Consider the following 8295-nt stretch of genomic DNA (forward strand, 5'->3'; position numbering starts at 1 on the left):
CATTATCTCACATCAACGACAACATAACTATTTTCTTCACTTAAAATACAATTCTTTTGTTGTAATGAGTTATTATCTCATTAACCGTAAGATAAGTATTAAATTATTAGGATGATTAGTATTAAAATATTAGAGAAGTAATTATATGTACTGGGGGGTTTCTAAAAAAAGAAGGGTCGTGGGTTTGATCCTCACATCCCTCGTTAAGCAAGATACTGAACCCCTAACTGCTCCTGATGCCGACCCGTCCAGATTGAACCCCACCTCCTGCCCAATGTAAGCTGCGATACCCCCCCCCCCCCCCCCCCCCCACTGTGACCCATGATGGAGAAGCGGTATAGAAATTCGATGGATGGATGGATGGAATTACACGTATAGCGTTTTAAAGCTCCTTAAAAAAAACATGATAACCTTTTTAAAGCAACACACATTGTTAAAGTTTTACGCTGTCTATTTCGGGGAATAAATGCTCAAATAATCAGAAATGTATATTTTTAAGCGCCCATTTATGTTTTCTTTGAATATCATGATTTTCTTTATGACCTTTCTTATTAAAATGACTAGCATGTGAATATTATATTGAATTTTCTATTTTGACTTCATCCAACTTTAAGATGTTTAAAAACAGCTAATTTCCGCATCATCTGTTGCTGTAAATTCTACCTCTGGGACTGTGGTGATGATTCCCATAAGTGAGAACGTGAAGGGATTCAAACAAACCCAGCGTCTTGGCTCGGGCACGGGGTCTTTCTGTGTGGACTGCATGTTCTCCCTTTGCCTGCGTGGGTTCCCTCCGGCTTCCACCCAAACAATTTCCCGATTATTTACATTTAAGTCATCTGGCTGACCAACCATGAAAGGATCTCTGAGGCCCTGAGCCAATGTAAACATGTAAATATCATGTGTTATCTATGTGTTGTCACCGACTGCAGGGACTCGGAAGTTGCCGGTTGTTGGATTGACCAGAGAAATGGCTCAGAAACGTAAAGGTTCATTGCAGTATCCCTCTCAAATACAATCAGACCAACATACCGGTTCATCTCTGCAGTGGTCTAAGCTGAAAGACAAAAAGTAACTAAAAAGCCATGCTAAGGTTGCCACTTTTCTGCTGGACAGGGAAGCTAACGTATGCTAACGTCGTTAGCCTCTAAAAGGTCATGAAATGTATCGCGTTGAGACAGTTGAATTGTCTGTCACATGAGCCCTAATCCAAGTCTGATCATATGTGGTTAGTTCCCTTCGACTGGCAACTAGTAGAATAAAACATTGAGGCTAGAGTGAGTGCAATCAGCTGCTGACTGGGAGGTGTCTATTCAAGTGACCCAGTGTGAGAGTGAGCTAGCATGAGCACAATACCCGGACTGAATCAGCTAAATGAAATTCAGGGTTATTTATTTCATTATTTACACTCCGTGCGACATGTCATAATGTTCTCTTGACAAAACATCCATGATAGCTTCACCCCAGCTGACTCTTATTATTTATGATGGGACTTTAATTTCCTCCAAACCCCTTACAACTCCATGCTATGACTCATACAGTCACCAGGTGCAAGTACAGAAATAGTTGGCCTCCACCTCAAGTCTGATTAACTTGACATTTGACACACATCTAATGGGCTCAATAAAAAAAAAAAGCCTCACGGACAATGAAAGCCACCATAATGGACTTTTTTTTCTCTCTTTTTAAACAAGTGTGCAGTTTCTTGTTGGATTTCCAAGCTCATATTTTATCCAAAAATCAATGGTCTAAATACATGGCCACTTGATTAATATAAATTTTAAACAAAGGGGGGGGGGGGTGGTGCTAAGCAGGGAATTATCTATAAATCAACTGTTTTCGGCACAACACGTTTAAAAAATAAATAAATAAATGCCACAAAAATGAAAAAATAAAGTATCGTGAGGAAAAAGACTCCATTGATTTTCATTGGAATTGTTGTCAGGGTGTCGGTGGTATGTAATGTGGTTAAAAACGGGTTCAGGACAGTGGTTTTTCATTTATTATGAGTGTGATCGCACTGGAATTCCTGCACTTCAAGGAAACTTGTGTTCTTCATATCTGATCAAGAATGAGCAAATATAAGCTCATCAGCTTGTCAATATTTTGGGGGGGGGGGGGGGGGGGTTCACCCTGGACGGGTCGCAAGTCCGTCTCAGGGCCATCAGGAGCAATTAGGGGTTCAGTATCTTGCTCAAGGACACTTCGACATGGTCACCAGGAGAAGTGAGGATCGAACCAGAGACCCTTCAGTTGCCAGACGGTCAATTTATATCTCGAGTTCTCAAAATATCTTAAATGAGGGAACACCTTACATCTCATGGTCTCCAAATATCTTAACTGAGGGAACAACTTATATCTCATGGTCTCAAAATATCTTTACTGAGGAAACAACTTACATCTCATGGTCTCAAAATATCTTCATGAGGGAACACCTTACATCTCATGGTCTCAAAATATCTTAACTGAGGGAACATCTCACATCTCATGGTCTCAAAATATCTGGGGAACAACTTACATCTCATAGTCTCAAAATATCTGGGGAACAACTTACATTTCATGGTCTCAAAATACCTCAACTGAGGGAACAACTCATCTCATGGTCTCAAAATACCTCAACTGAGGGAACAACTTACATCTCATGGTCTCAAAATATCTGGGGAACAACTTACATCTCATAGTCTCAAAATATCTGGGGAACAACTCACATCTCATGGTCTCAAAATACCTCAACTGAGGGAACAACTCACATCTCATGGTCTCAAAATACCTCAACTGAGGGAACCACTCACATCTCATGGTCTCAAAATATCTTAACTAGGGGAACAACTTACAGCTCATGGTCTGAAAATATCTTCTCATGGTCTCAAAATATCTTAACTGAGGGAATACCTTACATCTCATGGTCTCAAAATATCTTAACTGACGGAACAACTTACATTTCGTGGCCCAAAAATCAAAGTCAAGAAGATTTAGGGAGCAAATTCTATCTTGTAGCCTCGATTGAAAAAACAAACAAACAAGGCAACAACTCATATCTCGTCCCCTCAAAACAACTAAATTGAATGAACAAGTTACAACTTATGGCCTTAGTATAACAAAATTTTGGGAAATATATGTATATTTTTACGGTGCAATTTTCTTTCTTTCACTCTTGTCCCTGCAGGCCACCGTAGTTTAGTGCAGTAATATTAGTCTGTAATTATTTCAACCATATATATATATATATATATTAATGTACGATATCAACATGAGATAAAGTTGTCACGGTGTGAAATCATCCCCCGCGGCTGCTCCTCTATCTGGCCATCATGCGGCTGGACGGTGAAGTGCAGCAAGGAGAGCAGCATCTCATGTCTCCAGCCTCTTCCTTTCCTCCCTCCCTCGTTGCCGGGAGCAGCGTGTATATATATGTGTGTGTGTGTGTGTGTGTGTGTGTGTGTGTGTGTGTGTGTGAGAGAGAGAGAGAGAGAGAGAGAGAGAGAGAGAGAGAGAGCGAGCGGGAAGGAGAGAGTGTGTGCTGGTATTATCTGACAGCAGGCAGGAGCTGCGTTTCCTAAAGAAAGCTCCGCTCTCTCAGTTTTCCGCCCGTCTCTCTTCCTTCTTTTTAAATTTTGTTTTGGTTTTTTGTTTTGTTTTTGGGAGGGTGGGGGTTGCAGCGCTCATTGGCTTTGTCGACAGCGATAAAGCGAGCAGGTACCATCCTTCAATTCCGTTTAAAATTTACTGCGAGTTGCTCATTTTTTGTTGCTGTTTTGCTGCCACTGATGTTGTGTCAACACTTTTTTTTTGAGGGGGGGTGGGTCGTGGTGGAGGGGTGGGTGTGGAGGAGAGGAAGGTGGGGGACCTCCCGGTTCTAATGGAATTTGTTCTTTTTGGTCTCTTTCAGTTCAACCGGGGGGCCTGTTTTTGGAATAAGAAAATCATTGCTGTTTTCTGACTTGGAGGGAAGAAAGAAGGAACTCCTCTGGAATTTCCTCAGGAATTTACTCGAAAAGCCCCGGTAAGTGGACATTGCTTCCTTTCTTTATTCTGTTTTATTATTATTATTATTATTTTATTTTATTTTTTTTTAATCAAGAACGGCTACTTATCGTTATAATGGAATGATCCGACACGAGCGCATCCTTAATTATACAATTCCTCTCTTTTAATTACAGTTCCCGGGGCTTTGCACTCAACCGCCTGGGTTTATAGTAAGTAGACTTTTTTTTCCCCCCTCCGCCTGCACCTAATTCTCCTCTTCACAGTGGGCTGTATGTGTGTGTGTGTGTGTCTGTGTGTGTGTGCGTGTGTGCGTGTGTGCAATCAAGTCTTGATTTGGGCTCTAAGTTGTGTGTCGTGCCGCGTCTAGCGAGGAGGTGCCCAGGACGCAGATTTCTGCATCTCTCTGCGCTGCGCTACGGAGAGAATGTAACGCACACACACGCGCACACAAAACGTGCCGTTCCCCCAGATGGCGGCGAGATATTGACAGAATGTTTTGTTACCGTCACGCTCATAAGAGAAAATAGACCCGTCCTTTCACGGCAGTCCGGGGAGTTAAATGATGATTTGATTTGATGCGTTGGTTGTTGAGAAAGTTTGATGTTTTGGATGCTTTGACTCGGGTGTGTGGATGGTGGGTGGGCTGTGACTCACCCAGTTTACCAGCGTTTTTTGTTTTTTCCTTGTTGCTTTTTGGCTGCTGTCATCTGACAGGCTTTGATGTCAGATTTGACTGGTGATTGACAATGTGTTCATGTGCAGGAGTTTGTCAAGGATTGGACCACCCGCCTCCACCACCACCACCCCCCCCCCACCACCACCCCCACTGCTTCCTTTTTTAAATCCATCCATTTACACAACTCCCTTTGCCTGTGTTATTTGTCAGGACTACTCCAGACAAGTGATTGTATGTAGCCAATTACCCGTGATTTGCAGTCACACTTTGCGGTTCCAGAGGGGAGTGTGTTTGTGTGTGTGTGTGTGTGTGTGTGTGTGTGGGGGGGGGGGTTAAAAAAAAGTGGAAAAGAAGCTCGAAAATGCAAGATAATGAACCGAAAAGTTTGTGTGCCTCAGTGCTGTGTAGCAAGCCATTTCAAGAAGGGGTGGGGTGGGGGGTGGGGGAGCAAATGAGGACGAAGACAGCAGAAAAATGTGTCTTCCCCGGCTGGCTTGGAGTGACAAAGGGCTCAATGAGCACGGCCACTGAGGAGAGGTCATATCATGACCATGTGCCACAGATAGGTTACTGGTGTATGACCAAGAGAACCGAGCGGGAAACACGCTGGACGGAACAGGAGTTGGATGTAACGCATGTGGCACAATGACACGCTACTTGGCTTTTTTCCACGTGCATCTTCCACTTTTACTTGGGGGGGGGGGGGGGGTAAACAGCTACCCTGCTTTAAATGTCTTTATTTGCACAAGAAATGACAAGAAATATTGAAAGATGAGCTCAGGTACCTTCATGTGCGAGTGCAGCAGAGTGGATATTTTATCATTCGCTGTCAGCAAGTGAATTTATCGTATCATTTTTAAGGATTAGTCCCAGGTAAGAACAGTCTTCTTCCATCTTGAGTCATAGTCCCACAACAACTAGCCCCCCCCCCCCCCACACACACACACACACACACACAATCCATCAATGACTGACTGAGAGGATTCGAACGCCAGTGAGAAAAGACAGGTCTTCTTGCTCATGTTGCTCAGGTTACGCAACTTCTGCAAATCTTCCTGGCATTAATTATGCACCGACATAGGTTTGTTGTAGTGTGGCTGTGCTGACAACACACACCCACTTTTCCTCCGCCTGCTTGCTTTGCCTTGCCTCCTCGCTGCACCTCCCTGGAGAGTATCAGTAGTGAGCTGTAATTATGGTTTATAAACTTCAATCCGAGTGACATAATCGGGGCATGGCGGAGATGGTAAGGGGGCTGTCAAAACAGCTGCTAATAACATGTATTGCTGGTTTTGCCTTGCACCTTTCTTCTTTTCTTCTTTTCTTTTTTTTGGGAGACGGTGCAACGCTGTTGGTACAGTTTTCTTGAGTCTCCCTAATTCCAACGCGCAGAAATGAAATTACGGCTGAGTTTTTGGATGAAAAGCACCTACTGTATGGAAAAGCCGCAGCCATAGCATCCCTGGGTTTCCACAGTTAGGAACACCTTGATTGTGGTCTAAGGCTCGGCAAGCTGACTAGCCGTCTCCCAGGGGCCGGTTTATAATGAGGATGCGCTGTCAGATAATTAGATACACCTGGCGCAGGCGTTTTCAGGATTTTTTTTTTTGGATTCATCCAAAAATAAAATGCCTGTGCCTGCCAACATGAAAGAAGAAGAAAAAAAAAATCCGCTATCACATTGCTTCGCCTCTCACGGTGGCAATGTTTTATTTATTTATCCACATCTTAATGCTCTTTGGATGATGCAGGATTCATTTGTGCTCGCCTGTGCATTTTGCTGCCAAACTTTTCTCATCTCTCGCAGAGCGAGCCAGTCTCTCTCATAAGGGTGCCAGTGTCCCTCCATGGACACAGACTCTCTGAGACTGGATGTTCCGGCGCCTAAATTTAACGACTCCCATTGCTGCGTGGCACGAGACAACACAGCCTTGTTCGGATGGGGAGAAAGACAGCGGCGTGACAGTACAGATCACACCTGAAATAGCCTTAGATTGCTAGTCACGCCTCTGAGAACGGTACAGATGTGCATTTAAGAGTACTCATTCATTTTTTCATTCTGGGCTGACATTAATTTATTCAAAGTTGTAGGATTTTAAATTTCTATGGAGCCACATGGGAGCTAATCAGCTCTTTTCATGTACATATTGTATGGTGCAAGCGGTGAATGATTTAGTGAACTCAGTCCAACTCCCACACAGACATTTACACACAGTCGCGCACACCATCTTAAATACCTCTCTCTTTCCAAGCTGCGGATTAGAAAATGCAGCGTGACGTCAAAATCCCGCTCACCTGTGCTGCTTATTTACTAGGCTGCGTAGTTTCCTTCATAACTTGGGACAGGAGTTAAGTTGTTCCCACACCACTCTCTGTCTTCCGCAGCAGACGTCGACGCTATTAAGTCTGATACATGCGATACAGTCGGAAAGTGAACTGTTGCAGGCCGTTCATGTTTTCCAGTTATAAGGTTCTCGGATTTTTTATTTTTTTTCTAAATTTCAATGCTGATGTTCGAGGCTGTGCCAGCTATAAGATTATTAATAAGATGTAAACACTGAAGACTGAAAAGCCTTCTGGGTTCAGGGTAAATAAACACTACACTATACACTGTAAAACCCCATAGATAACTTCAACTTCTGGTTCCCTCGTCTTGAAATCGATGGGTTAAATTTGTGAGGTTCACACCAGCTGAAGATATTTTCTGTTTTTCTTGAAACAGGCGAGTAAATATGACACTGGGAATTTTTTTTTTATTTATTTATTTTTTGCGCCGATGTATCTTAAAAGTGGTGTTGAAATCACACCGAAAAACAGACGCAGCGCAAAGTACGGTAGTTGTGTCATCCGTGGGCAGTCCAGTTCGTTCGCAGCCCGCCGTTAGCTCTTTACCTAGCGACTGCATTTCCTCTTCAAAATCAAACAGGCTGGGAACGTTCATCGAGGTTATTGTGCAAAACAAAACTTGCAAGTCTCATAAACATTTATTCACCACTGATAATGTTGTTTTTTTTGGGTTAATAATCAAGTATCCAGTTAGCTTTTGCTAGTGGGTGTTGCCAACTTCTTGGTTGGCCTACAAAAATGCTGTAGTACTCTAAAGGCTAGCATACAGTCAATGGCAAGCTGAATGTTTTCAGCATCGCCCCAATACAAGTCTAGAATGACAGGATCCCGTGATTATCGCTGAAAGACTACTATTTTATTCCGGAGGTACTGCCGTCACAATGTGTGGAATGGTTTTGCTAGTACAGACAATTTTTAAAATATGTTTCTACAGCAAATAAGAAACAAAAACTTCAATTTCAAAGATTGAAAGTCAGTTCTCGGCATGAAACTATGGTCGACAAAAACACAACGCTAAGCTCTGGCTTCTCCTGAACGTCATCCTATCATCCAATCTTCCTCTGCAGATGGAGCTGTCAAATTTCCATATGCCATTACGACAATTTCACCTGCGGAGGAAGACTGGGAACAAGAATACCAATGGCGCTATACCTCGTCGGTTGCTATTTTTACAGTTGGGGATGAACTTTTAAAGTATATTCTCTGAAAACATCCAGCTTAAGTAATTATGTGGATAAATGAGGGGGAAAAAAAGCTTCAAAAAGAATCCTAAGTTGTTTGTATTT

The sequence above is a fragment of the Aulostomus chinensis genome, chromosome 24 (assembly GCF_037954235.1).
Source record: "Aulostomus chinensis isolate RoL2024-O1b breed Wild chromosome 24, RoL_Achi_v1.0, whole genome shotgun sequence".
NCBI classification, from domain to species: domain Eukaryota; kingdom Metazoa; phylum Chordata; class Actinopteri; order Syngnathiformes; family Aulostomidae; genus Aulostomus; species Aulostomus chinensis.